General features: G+C 44.0%; 1 pseudogene; it reads left to right on the top strand.

Moving 5' to 3' along the window:
- Positions 1 to 14,473, top strand: part of LOC103631111 (uncharacterized membrane protein At3g27390-like) — a 68,797-nt pseudogene that overhangs the window by 50,877 nt on the left and 3,447 nt on the right.

Below are 14,473 nucleotides of genomic sequence, written 5' to 3'. Positions count from 1 at the left end.
ACATTTCCAATTGGATTTTTCCTGTTTCCAGCACTTAGACACAATACATTAGTCCATAAAACAATGTACTAAGTCTGAGAAACATACCTTAATTCTTGATTTGTACTTTGTCCACCTTTTTACACTTAGGCACTTGTGTTGGACACTAAATCACCAAAACACTTAGAAATGGCCCAAAGGCACATTTCCCTTTCAATCTCCCCCTTTTTGGTGATTTATGCCAACACAACATAAAGCAAGTAGAACAAGTACAAAATCAAATCAAATAAGAACTCAAAAGTGTTTTGATTCTATTTGGCATATATGGATCATTCTTTGCCACCACTTGGTTTGTTTTTGCAAAACAAACTCAAAATCCTATCTCTAAGTCAAATCCACTTGTAGAGACATAAAGAGAGGTTTTCCAAAGAAAATTGATTCAAGATTCCAAAAACTCCCCCTTTTTCCCATAATCAACACTTCTCCCCACAAGAGGCCAACTTTTGACAAAAGAGACAATGCAAGAGTTTTGACAAACCAAAAGCTCTATTCTACTGTTTTTCAAAGTTTCTCAAGTGGTAGCTGATCCATTTATTGCTTTGGCCTTTATTTTCTCCCCCTTTGGCATCAAGCACCAAAACGGGATCAATCTTGGCCCTTTAACCCCATTGCCTCACCAAAATCTTCAATTAAGAGCAAATAGGCAATAAGAGTTTAAAGATGAACTTGGAATAAGTTACCCTCTCATCGGAGTGCAGTGGAAGTCTTTCACGGTCCAAGTCCACCTTTCCCTTTCAAACCTCCTTTGAGACTAAAACAATCAAACTCAACCAAACGGTTAGTCTCAAAGGGTCAAGTTGTAACACATCTCCCCCTAAATATGTGCATTACTGGCACAAGGACTTGTGAGGTCCGGGGAGTGCTTGTACAACTTGAGCACCATAATAAGCAACACAATGCAGAATGAACATGATCAAAGGCATAAACACATGTATGCTATAATTCAATCCAAGTTCCGCGAATCTAAGACATTTAGCTCACTACGCAGCCTGTAAAAGGTCTTCTCATCTAGAGGCTTGGTAAAGATATCGGCTAGCTGGTTCTCGGTGCTAACATGAAACACTTCGATATCTCCCTTTTGCTGGTGGTCTCTCAAAAAGTGATGCTGGATGTCAATGTGCTTTGTGCGGCTGTGTTCAACAGGATTTTCCGCCAAGCGGATAGCACTCTCATTGTCACATAGGAGTGGGACTTTGCTCAGATTGTAGCCAAAGTCCCGGAGGGTTTGCCTCATCCAAAGTAGTTGCGCGCAACACTGTCCTGCGGCAACATACTCGGCCTCAGCGGTGGATAGGGCAACGGAGGTTTGTTTCTTAGAGTTCCACGACACCAGGGACCTTCCTAAGAATTGGCACGTCCCTGATGTACTCTTCCTATCGACTTTACATCCAGCATAGTCGGAATCTGAGTATCCAACCAAGTCAAAGGTAGACCCTTTTGGATACCAGAGCCCGAAGCAAGGCGTAGCAACCAAATATCTTAGAATTCGCTTCACCGCCACTAAGTGACACTCCTTAGGATCGGATTGAAATCTAGCACACATGCATACGCTAAGCATAATATCCGGTCTACTAGCACATAAATAAAGTAAAGACCCTATCATTGACCGGTATGCTTTTTGATCAACGGACTTACCTCCTTTGTTGAGGTCGGTGTGTCCGTCGGTCCCCATCGGAGTCTTTGCGGGCTTGGCGTCCTTCATCCCAAACCGCTTCAGCAAGTCTTGCGTGTACTTTGTGTTGGTGACTTGTTCTCAAGTGCTATGAGTTAAGAACAAGGCAACATAGAAAATGTTAATCGTTAAGGTCCTTCGTCCTACGAAGCATTATTTCCCTTAGGATATAATGGTTTACGGACGAAGGTTATGAAAGACGTACCTTCATAAATTCATTAAACAATGACTAAGGATGAAATATAAAGAATATAAAAGACAACATGGACAATTATATATTATTATTAGGTATAAACAGAAATATCGTTGAATTACAAGTGTACCTTCAATCGGAATGAGATGACAGTACAAGCATGACGCAAAAAGCGAATGCCAAGTCAGCGTGAACAGTACGGGAGTACTGTTCACCTATTTATAGGCACGGGACGCAGCCCGTACAAAATTACATTAATGCCCTTTACACTTGATAATAATCTTATAGTAATCTGTCGAGGTCTAAATAGCCTTTTCATCTTTAAGTCGGTTTCAGCTGCTGCTGTCTCGCCGAAGCTTTCCTGCTTACACCTTCGGCGCTTCACCAACCTTCGTATTATTCTGGTCTACTGTGATGTCTGACTTGAGTCCGAAGATACCTGTTCACACATTATACTCCAGAAACACTATTAAATCCTGTTTTTGAGGACCTTCGGATGCCGAAGGTCCCCAACAGTAGCCCCTCGCAATATTAATTTGTTCAAAATAATAAATTTAGATTGCGATCTGGACGAAGGCTTTACGCCGAAGGTCCGAAAAAACACCTTCCCTTTGCTAGAATAGCAACATTCACTGACAAGCGGGGTCTTTCAATTTTCAACGCACTTGGCGTATAAATACGGCCATACCGCAAGCGCATTTGACACGCTCTCTGGCCAACTGCTTCCGCTCACTCAAATTTTAGCTCTTGTGTACTACGATTTGCTAAGCTTTTAGTTTTAAAGCTTCGGCTTTGAAAATAGTTTTTTAGTGTCTCCGAAGATGTCCGAAGATAAGAAGACTGCTGCTGAGACGAAACTGAGTCTCGACGAAGAGAAAAATTTGGGGTTTCTTATAGCGATGTCAAAGACCAACACAGAAAAAATCACCAAGGAGATTCTGGAAGGTTTGTCTGAGGATACTGGTGACAGTGACAGCTATGATGTGGACAGTGGTGGGGAAGACTCCGAAGATCGTCCCTGGCGACCAAGCCATTCAGTTTATGGTAAATCAACTATCAAAGAAAATCATCTTGCTAATATGAGAGGAAGGTATTTCCAGGATTTGTCCATTGTGAGGGTGGACGAAGGGGAAAAAACTTGCCCACATCCCGAAGAGAATGAAGTTGTAGTATACCGAAGCTTTTTGAAAGCTGGACTGCGATTTCCCTTGAGCAGCTTCGTTGTGGAGGTGCTGAAAATATTCGAAATCTATCTCCATCAACTTACCCCCGAGGCAATTATAAAGCTGAATATCTTCGTGTGGACCGTGAGAAGCCAAGGTCTGAAGCCTGATGCAAAAAGCTTCTGTAATATACACGAATTATCATATGAGACAAAACCTTGGGGTAAGGAACAGTATCACAATAATTTTGGTTGCTACAGTTTTGTTTCTCGGTCCGGGTCAAGCTGCCCCGTGCCAACCTTTCGAAAGAGATGGCCCGGTGACTGGATGACAGAATGGTTTTATGTGAAGAATGATCTGACAATACGAGAAGATATCAAAGGTATAATTATGCGCCCTATCTGGCAAAGCTTCGGCCTTCGGAGGCCGAAGGTTGAAATGAATGAAGCTGCCGAAGAATGCCAGAGAGCCTTCGGCGCAGTCTGCTCTTTCATTGGAACGAGAGACTTAGTGCAAGAGCATATTGCCTTCAGGGTATGGCCGCTCGCGGAGAAATGGGAAATGCCACAAGAAACCGTAAAAGAGGCCGACGAAGGTGGACTTATCAGGTTGAAGTACACTTTTAAATTTGGAGATAAGTTTGTTGAGCCAGATGATGACTGGTTAAAAAGTATTGAAAATTTAAGTGATGAACTGCTTGGGGCTTATTCGAAGGCCGAAGACACTGCAATGTCAGCAGCCTTCGGAGGCCGAAAAAAGAAGAGGCTGAATCGGGTATTTGATGCAATCGGGTTTGTCTACCCTGACTATTGCTATCCCATTCGAAGGCAGAAGAGGAAAAACACAACCTCTGCAAAAGAAGAAGCTGCAACTGCTCCTAGCGAGCCAGAACCGAAAAGAAAGAAGTTAAAGGTCCTTACACATCGGCCGCGCTATATTGAACCAGCTTCGGTGCCTGAGTTTACCGGAGAAACTTCTTCGGCCACCGAAGCCGAAAAACCAGCCGAGCCAACCATGCTGCCAGAAGTCGCAGAAACGGCCGAAGTGCCAACAAAGATAGAATTGGAACAATTAAAGATTTTGTTATCAGAAACAAAAGAGAAGGCCGAAGCACCGTCCACAGAAAAAATGGAAGAGGTAAAAGAAGTAACTGAGGGATCCAAAACATCAGAAGTTTTGAGTCCTGCAGCAAACATTGAGACAGTAAAAAATCAAAAAGTGCCAGCAGTGACTCCAAAAAGAAAGAGAATGGCTAATGTGCTGGATGTACTGGAAACGATCAAATCTTCAAGCACACCTCCGAAGAGGGTTGCTGTCATTTCTGAAACAACAACTGAAATTTCTGGTTCTAAAGCTCCCGGGCAAGTGACTGAAGCCGAAGCTGGGCCCTCAGAGCCTGCAAAGATAAAATCCTTGGAAAGCGAGGCAGAAAAAATAACAAAGCCAACTTTTGTTGAAGAAACCGGTGTCATTGCCCCCGAAGCATCCCCCAAAGTTCGTGATTATATTGTTCGTCATGCTTCGGGGAAAAAACTATCAGAAAAAGAAGAGCAAGAGGCCCAGCACTACGCCCAAAAACTGAAATATCCAAAGGGGGCGTTAATATTCAATGGCAATGGAGAAGAAGACTTCTTGTATTGTCTCCCCGACAGCAAGGAAATTTCTGTCTGCTGGGAGATGAGCAGGAGCTTCGGATTCCCAACTTTAGAAGACGGGCTCTCGGTGCTGTCGAAGAACGATCTGGCCGACAGCCTAGCTTACAATAGCTTAAAGGTGCGACAAATGAAATCCTTGTATTTTTTGTTGAGTCCAAAATTTTTCGTTTGTTTAAACCTATTGACGCACACATATTTCTCTTTGCAGGGCCTGATACTTAGCAATGCCCTTAGGGCACAGAAAGATGCTGAAGACGAAGGGTGTTCTATAGCCCTGAGCAACCTTCGTTCCGAAGTTATTGAACTGAGGAACGAAGGTCTTGAAAAAGATAAAATATTACACTCATTGATAAATAAAATAAAGGAAGACGAAGCTGCTTTTAAAGGTCAAGCTGAAGCTCAGAAGCGGGAAATTGAAGATCTTCGGAAACAACTGGCCAGAGCCAAGGAAGAACGCATACTTGAAGAAACAAAGCGAGAACTCAGCGACCAATGGGCCGATCACCTAGAAATAACTGTTGAAGAGCTTCGTTCGTCCAGAAAGAGATGCTATAACAAATCTATAGAGTGTGTTAAGAAGTTAAAAGCTAGCTTCGCCAGGGTTGCCGCCTTTTCAAGCGAAGAAAACTTTACGAGAGGCAATCCCGAAGGTCCCATCGAGTGGATCGACCACGAAGCTGAGGCCTTCGAAGAAATTTTAAATAGCCAAGGAGATATATGTGCCTTCTCTGGTGCCAGAGGGATTGCCACCATCTTAGAGAAGAAGGGCTGCGAACATGTAAAAATTTTAGCACAGTCCGAGGCTGCTTTGTCCTTTGAAGATGCAAGAGATCCTTCGGCCGAAGCTAGTATAATTGGTGGAAAATTTTTTACCGATATCTGGGATAATGGTGGCCGAGAAATGGCCGGAGAAATTATTCGAAGAAGTGAAAAGGGCATTCACGATGCTAGAGAAGTAGCTGAGGCTGCTGAAAAGAGCGCAGAGGCCGAAGGTCAATTAGGTATTAACTAATAGTTTTTATTGTGTTGTAATCTTTAGCCTTTAAAATTTGTTTGCGATTTGTAATAGCAATGTAGCCGTATCCTGTCTTACTTCAGATCCTGCTAAAACGTCTTCGGGCCCTCAGCCGAAAGGAGACGACGAAATTAAAAAGATGGCTGAAGATATTATGGACGAAGTCGTCAATCGGCTCCTGAATGAGGCTGCAGAAGTCGTTTTGAGAGAAGATTAAATATTTTTGTGAAAACTTCTGAAATGTAATATACTGTAACATTTTGTAACCGCAAATGTAATATACCTATTTTTGTTAGTCAACTCTTTACGATGCATGAAACTTTACACGTACCGCTTTTGAGTCTTTGACGAAAAAACACCTTCCCTTCTTTTCATGCTTCGTGAAGAAGAATTTTTCATTGTCACAACAATATCCAACGTTCTGATGAATAATATCCAGGCTTCGTAAAAATATTTTCCGAAGCTACCCTTTCGAAGATCAATGATGTATCTTTTTGTGACTGATTTCTCTCTTTTTTCAAAGCGTTCTTCCGTAGATTGATAATGTGTCCACCTCTTGTGCCATGTGCAAAATGATGTATGATGCTTATGCTATGCGAAATGATGCGATGATGTTATGTTATGTGAGATGATGCTTACTCCGAAGATACATACGCATCCCTGCAATAAAACACAATCTTTTATAAGCCTCCCTTAGGAGCTTCTTCGCCTTTTACTTCAGCGGAATCAGCGTTTATTTTTCGCTGTAAGCCTCCCTTAGGAGCTTCTTCGCCTTTTACTTTCAGCGGTATTCGCGTTGACTTTTCGCGCTTCGCCTTTTACTTAGGCGGTATCAGCATTGACTTTTCGCTGTATGCTCTGCATTCCCTTTGGAACGACTTTGGAGCAGAAAACTTACACTGCGCTCCCTTTGGAACGACTATTTTGTGACTTCGGTAAACTTACTCTGCGTTCCTTAGAACGACTTTTTGTTGCTTCGAAGAATTTTCGATAGTTCGAAGGTCGTCTTTGTCATCACAAGTCTTTGAATTTTAATCAATATATGCCTGTGAAGAAAATATATTTTCCTTGTAGGAATCAACGAAACTAATTACATGAAACCTAAACAATGTCCTTTATTACAGAAAATAAAACTGAATGAAAAAGATTGCTATTAAGGTAGGATATTTGTCAATAGATGTGCTTTGACTCTGGCACAGTGCTATTGACTGTACGAGCTTCGGACTGCTCTCTGAAGTCCCTCTGGTGTGGAGCATACTGGCTCCCTTCTGGCTGCTGGCCTTGTTGCAACGGAGGTGGAGGCGGAGGCTGTTGCCAGGAAGCTTGAGGCTGACTTGCCGAAGCAACAGAAACTGCAGGATGATTGCCCACATATTCTGGGATGTAGGGCGAATGATACGAAGCTGTATGCATGACCTGTTTCGGCTGAGCTTGTTGTGCTGCTGCTTCAGCTATTTCCTTTTGCTTCTGAATAGTAACATGGCACATCCTGGTAGTATGGCCTTTGTTCTCACCGCAGAATAAGCAAAAGATTCTTCTTGGTTGATCGCCAAATCTTCCTCCAAAGCCCCTGGCGCCTCTGCCTCTTGGAGCTGGTGGTCGGAAGGAGCTTTGCTGTTGCCCCGAAGCCTGTGAGGAATATTGTGGCCTTTGCTGTTGGCTTCCTCTATCATCATTTTGTGTAGAGTTATGAATTGATCTCACGTGCCTCGGGTAGAACCTCCCTCCGAAGCCCCTGGTCATTTCAGAAAACCTGAAAGCCTCCTCCCTTCTTTGGCGAAAATCATTATCGGCCCGAATGTACTCGTCCATCTTCTGGAGCAGCTTCTCCAAAGTTTGAGGAGGCTTCCGAGTGAAGTACTAAGCTGACGGTCCTGGTCGAAGTCCCTTGATCATGGCCTCAATGACAATTTCATTGGGCACCGTTGGTGCCTGTGCCCTCAAACGCAAGAACCTTCGGACATACGCCTGAAGGTATTCTTCGTGATCTTGGGTGCACTGGAACAGAGCCTGAGCAGTGACCGGCTTTGTCTGAAATCCTTGGAAGCTAGTTAACAACAAATCCTTCAGCTTCTGCCATGAAGTGATCGTTCCTGGTCGAAGGGAGGAATACCAGGTTTGAGCAACACTCCTGACAGCCATAACGAAAGATTTGGCCATGACTGAAGCATTGCCACCATACGAAGATACTGTTGCTTCGTAGCTCATCAAAAACTGCTTCGGGTCTGAGTGGCCATCGAATACGGGAAGCTGGGGCGGCTTGTAGGACGGAGGCCAAGGTGTAGCCTGCAGCTCAGCGGACAGGGGAGAAGCATCATCAAAAACGAAATTCCCATGATGGAAATTGTCATACCAGTCATCTTCGTTGGGAAAACCCTCCTGATGAAGATCTTGGTGTTGAGGCCTTCGGTGCTGCTCATCCTGGGAAAGATGACGAACTTCTTCAGAGGCTTCGTCTATCTGTCTCTGTAGTTCAGCTAGCCTGGCCATCTTTTCTTTCTTCCTCTGTACTTGTTGATGAAGCATCTCCATATCTCTGATTTCTTGATCTATCTCGTCCTCTGGTGGTGTCGGGCTTACAGCCTTCCTTTTCTGGCTTCGGGCCTCCCGCAGGGAGACTATCTCCTGATTGTGGTCCAGTGGTTGCAGAGCTGCAGCCCCAGTCGCTGAAGCCTTCTTCGGCGCCATAACGAAGGTTTATGATCGCCGAAGGTGTTCAAAAAACTCAGAGTGGAAGTGAGTTCACCGGAGGTGGGCGCCAATGTTGGTGACTTGTTCTCAAGTGCTATGAGTTAAGAACAAGGCAACATAGAAAATGTTAATCGTTAAGGTCCTTCGTCCTCCGAAGCATTATTTCCCTTAGGATATAATGGTTTACGGACGAAGGTTATGAAAGACGTACCTTCATAAATTCATTAAACAATGACTAAGGATGAAATATAAAGAATATAAAAGACAACATGGACAATTATATATTATTATTAGGTATAAACAGAAATATCGTTGAATTACAAGTGTACCTTCAATCGGAATGAGATGACAGCACAAGCGTGACGCAAAAAGCGAATGCCAAGTCAGCGTGAACAGTACGGGAGTACTGTTCACCTATTTATAGGCACGGGACACAGCCCGTACAAAATTACATTAATGCCCTTTACACTTGATAATAATCTTATAGTAATCTGTCGAGGTCTAAATAGCCTTTTCATCTTTAAGTCGGTTTCAGCTGCTGCTGTCTCGCCGAAGCTTTCCTGCTTACACCTTCGGCGCTTCACCAACCTTCGTATTATTCTGGTCTACTGTGATGTCTGACTTGAGTCCGAAGATACCTGTTCACACATTATACTCCAGAAACACTATTAAATCCTGTTTTTGAGGACCTTCGGATGCCGAAGGTCCCCAACACTTTGTTTGGGAGATGAAGGTGCCGTCCTTGAGTTGCTTCACTTGGAACCCAAGGAAGTAGTTCAACTCGCCCATCATCGACATCTCGAATTTCTGCGTCATCACCCTGCTAAACTCTTCACAAGACTTTTGGTTAGTCGAACCAAATATTATGTCATCGACATAAATTTGGCACACAAACAAATCACCATCACATGTCTTAGTGAACAGAGTTGGATCGGCTTTCCCAACCTTGAAAGCATTAGCAAGTAAAAAGTCTCTAAGGCATTCATACCATGCTCTTGGGGCTTGCTTAAGTCCATAGAGCGCCTTAGAGAGCTTACACACATGGTCGGGATACCGTTCATCCTCGAAGCCAGGGGGTTGCTCCACGTACACCTCCTCCTTGATTGGCCCGTTGAGGAAAGCGCTCTTCACATCCATTTGGAACAACCTGAAGGAATGGTGAGCGGCATATGCTAGCAAGATACGAATTGATTCTAGCCTAGCCACAGGAGCAAAAGTCTCCTCAAAGTCCAAACCTGCGACTTGGGCATAACCTTTTGCCACAAGTCGAGCCTTGTTCCTCGTCACCACCCCGTGCTCGTCCTGTTTGTTGCGGAACACCCACTTGGTTCCCACAACATTTTGCTTTGGACGAGGCACCAGTGTCCAAACTTCATTGCGCTTGAAGTTGTTGAGCTCCTCCTGCATGGCCAACACCCAGTCCGGATCTAGCAAGGCCTCCTCTACCCTGAAAGGCTCAATAGAAGAGACAAAGGAGTAATGCTCACAAAAATTAACTAATCGAGATCGAGTAGTTACTCCCTTGCTAATGTCACCCAGAATTTGGTCGACGGGATGATCCCTTTGAATCATCGCTCGAACTTGGGTTGGAGGTGCCGGTTGCGCCTCTTCCTCCAACACATGATTATCTTGTGCTCCCCCTTGATCACACGCCTCCTTTTGATGAACCTGTTCATCGCCTTGAGTTGGGGGATGCACCATTGTTGAGGAAGAAGGTTGATCTTGCTCCAATTGTTCCTGTGGTCGCACTTCACCAATCGCCATGGTTCGTATAGCGGCCGTCGGAACATCTTCTTCATCTACATCATCACAATCAACAATTTGCTCTCTTGGAGAGCCATTAGTCTCATCAAATACAACGTCGCTAGAGACTTCAACCAAACCCGATGATTTGTTGAAGACTCTATACGCCTTTGTATTTGAGTCATAACCTAACAAAAACCCTTCTACAGCTTTGGGAGCAAATTTAGAGTTTCTACCCTTCTTCACTAAGATGTAGCATTTACTCCCAAAAACACGAAAGTATGATACATTGGGTTTGTTACCGGTTAGTAGCTCATATGACGTCTTCTTGAGGAGGCGGTGAAGGTAGACCCTGTTGATGGCGTGGCAAGCCGTGTTCACGGCTTCCGACCAAAATCGCTCGGGGGTCTTGAACTCTCCAAGCATAGTCCTCGCCATATCGATTAGCGTCCTGTTCTTCCTCTCTACCACACCATTTTGCTGTGGTGTGTAGGGAGTGGAGAACTCGTGCTTGATCCCTTCCTCCTCAAGGAACTCCTCTACTTGAAGGTTCTTGAACTCGGACCCGTTGTCGCTCCTTATCTTCTTCACCTTGAGCTCAAACTCATTTTGAGCTCTCCTGAGGAAGCGCTTGAGGGTCCCTTGGGTTTCAGACTTATCCTGCAAAAAGAACACCCAAGTGAAGCGGGAAAAGTCATCAACAATAACTAGACCATACTTACTCCCTCCTATGCTCAGATAGGTGACGGGTCCGAAGAGGTCCATATGCAGCAGCTCCAGGGATCTTGAAGTGGTCATCACATTCTTGCTGTGATGCGCTCCTCCCACTTGTTTACCTGCTTGACAAGCTGCACAAGGTCTATCTTTTTCGAAATGCACGTTAGTCAAACCTATCACGTGTTCTCCCTTTAGAAGCTTGTGAAGGTTCTTCATCCCTACATGTGCTAAACGGCGATGCCACAGCCAGCCCATGCTAGTCTTAGCTATTAAGCATGCATCTAGACCGGCCTCTTCTTTTGCAAAATCAACTAAATAAAGTTTGTCGTCTAATACACCCTTAAAAGCTAGTGAACCATCACTTCTTCTAAAGACAGACACATCTACATTTGTAAATAGACAGTTATACCCCATGTTGCATAGTTGACTAACAGATAGCAAATTATATCCAAGAGACTCTACTAAAAACACATTAGAGATAGAGTGCTCATTAGAAATTGCAATTTTACCTAACCCTTTTACCTTGCCTTGATTCCCATCACCGAATATAATTGAATCTTGGGAATCCTTATTCTTGACGTAGGAGGTGAACATCTTCTTCTCCCCCGTCATATGGTTTGTGCATCCGCTGTCGATAATCCAGCTTGAACCCCCGGATGCATAAACCTGCAAGGCAAATTTAGGCTTGGGACTTAGGTACCCAACTCTTGTTGGGTCCTACAAGGTTAGTCACAATTTCCTTAGGGATCCAAATGCAAGTTTTATCACCCTTGCATTTTGCCCCTAACTTCCTAGCAATCACCTTTTTATCCTTTCTACAAATTGCAAAGGAAGCATTCAAAGCATGATATATTGTAGAAGGTTCATTTACTTTCCTAGGAATATTAACAACATTTCTTCTAGGCATATTATGAACAACATTCCTTCTACCAACATTTCTATCATGCACATATGAAGAACTAGAAGCAAACATAGCATGAGAAAAATCATCGTAAGCATTATAACTCCTATAAGCATTTCTAGTTTGTCTTCTATCATTATACAAAAAGGCATGGTTCTTTTTAGCACTAGTAGCCATAGGGGCCTTTCCTTTCTCCTTAGCGGGAATGGGAGCCTTATGGCTTGTCAAGTTCTTGGCTTCCCTTTTGTAGCCAAGTCCATCCTTAATTGAGGGGTGTCTACCAATCGTGTATGCATCCCTTGCAAATTTTAGCTTATCGAACTCATTCTTGCTAGTCATAAGTTGAGCATTAAGACTAGCCAATTCATCATTAAGCTTGGAAATTGAAACTAGGTGTTCACTACAAGCATCAATGTCAATATCTTTACACCTAGTACAAATTACAACATGTTCTACACAAGAATTAGATTTATTTGCTACTTCTAATTTAGCATTTAAATCATTGTTGACACCTTCTAAAGTAGAAATGGTTTTATGACAAGTAGATAATTCACCAGAGAGTATTTCATTCCTTTTAATTTCTAGAGCAAGAGAATTTTGTGCACTAACAAATTTATCATGCTCCTCATATAAAAGATCTTCTTGTTTTTCTAGTAATCTATTCTTGTCATTCAAAGCATCAATCAACTCATTAATCTTATCTATTTTAGATCTATCTAAGCCCTTGAATAAGCATGAATAGTCTATGTCATCATCATCACTAGACTCATTATCACTAGAAGAAGCATAAGTGGAGTCTCGAGTACTCACCTTCTTCTCCCTTGCCATAAGGCATGTGTGACGCTCGTTGGGGAAGAGGGATGACTTGTTGAAGGCAGTGGCGGCGAGTCCTTCATTGTCGGAGTCGGAAGAGGAGCAGTCCGAGTCCCACTCCTTGCCTAGATGCGCCTCGCCCTTTGTCTTCTTATAGTTCTTCTTCTTCTCCCTCTTGTTCACTTGATCCTGATCACTATCATTGTCGGGACAGTTAGCAATAAAGTGACCAAGCTTACCGCATTTGAAGCATGATCGCTTTCCCTTGGTCTTAGTCTTGCTTGGCTGTCCCTTTCGACCTTTTAGCGCCGTCTTGAATCTTTTGATGATGAGGGCCATCTCTTCATCATTAAGACCGGCAGCCTCAATTTGTGCCACCTTGCTGGGTAGCGCCTCCTTGCTCCTTGTTGCCTTGAGAGCAATGGGTTGAGCTTCGTTGATCGGACCATTCAAGGCGTCGTCGACGTATCTCGCCTCCTTGATCATCATCCGCCCGCTTACGAATTTCCCGAGTACCTCCTCGGGCGTCATCATCGTGTACCTGGGATTCTCACGAATATTGTTTACGAGATGAGGATCAAGAACAGTAAAGGACCTTAGCATTAGGCGGACGACGTCGTGGTCCGTCCATCGCGTGCTTCCGTAGCTCCTTATTTTGTTGATAAGGGTCTTGAGCCGGTTGTAAGTTTGGGTTGGCTCCTCTCCTCTTATCATTGCGAATCGTCCAAGCTCGCCCTCCACCAACTCCATTTTAGTGAGCATGGTGATATCGTTCCCCTCGTGAGAGATCTTGAGGGTGTCCCATATCTGCTTGGCGTTGTCCAAGCCGCTCACCTTATTGTACTCTTCCCTGCACAAAGATGCTAATAGAACAGTAGTAGCTTGTGCATTTCTATGGATTTGTTCATTTATGAGCATAGGGCTATCCGAGCTATCAAATTTCATTCCATTCTCTACAATCTCCCATATGCTTGGATGGAGAGAGAATAAGTGACTACGCATTTTGTGACTCCAAAATCCGTAGTCTTCCCCATCGAAGTGTGGAGGTTTGCCAAGAGGAATGGAGAGCAAATGCGAATTCAAACTATGTGGAATACGAGAATAATCAAATGAAAAGTTCGAATTGACCGTTTTCCTGTAGTCGTTGTCGTCGTCCTTTTTGGAAGAAGTAGACTCATCGCTATCGTCGTAGTAGACGATTTCCTTGATGCGCCTTGTCTTCTTTTTCTTCCCATCTTTACGCTTGTGGCCCGAGCCCGAGTCAGTAGGCTTGTCATCCTTAGGCTCGTTGACAAAGGACTCCTTCTCCTTGTCGTTGATCACGATTCCCTTCCCTTTAGGATCCATCTCTTCGGGCGATTAGTCCCTTCTTGAAGAGAACGACTCTGATACCAATTGAGAGCACCTAGAGGGGGGGTGAATAGGTGATCCTGTGAAAACTTAAACTTATAGCCACAAAAACCTTGTTAAGTGTTAGCATAATAATTGCCAAGTGGCTAGAGAGGAGTCTCAACAAAACACAATACCACAAGAGATCAAACACAGAGATGACACAGTGGTTTATCCCGTGGTTCGGCCAAGACCAACGCTTGCCTACTCCACGTTGTGGCGTCCCAACGGACGAGGGTTGCAATCAACCCCTCTCAAGCGGTCCAAAGACCCACTTGAATACCACGGTGTTTTGCTAGCTTTTTCTCAATCCCGTTTGCGAGGAATCTCCACAACTTGGAGCCTCTCGCCCTTACAATTGAAGTTCACCAAGAAACACAGAGCAAGGGGGAATGAGCAACGCACACAAGACTTCAAAAGATCAGAGCAACAACACGCACACAAGTCGCAACAAGAGCTCGCAACACAACTCAAAGAGTTCA

The sequence above is a fragment of the Zea mays genome, chromosome 6 (genome assembly GCF_902167145.1).
Source record: "Zea mays cultivar B73 chromosome 6, Zm-B73-REFERENCE-NAM-5.0, whole genome shotgun sequence".
NCBI classification, from domain to species: Eukaryota; Viridiplantae; Streptophyta; class Magnoliopsida; order Poales; family Poaceae; genus Zea; species Zea mays.
The sequence above is the reverse complement of the archived record's forward strand: the minus strand, read 5'-3'. Positions and strand labels throughout refer to the sequence as shown.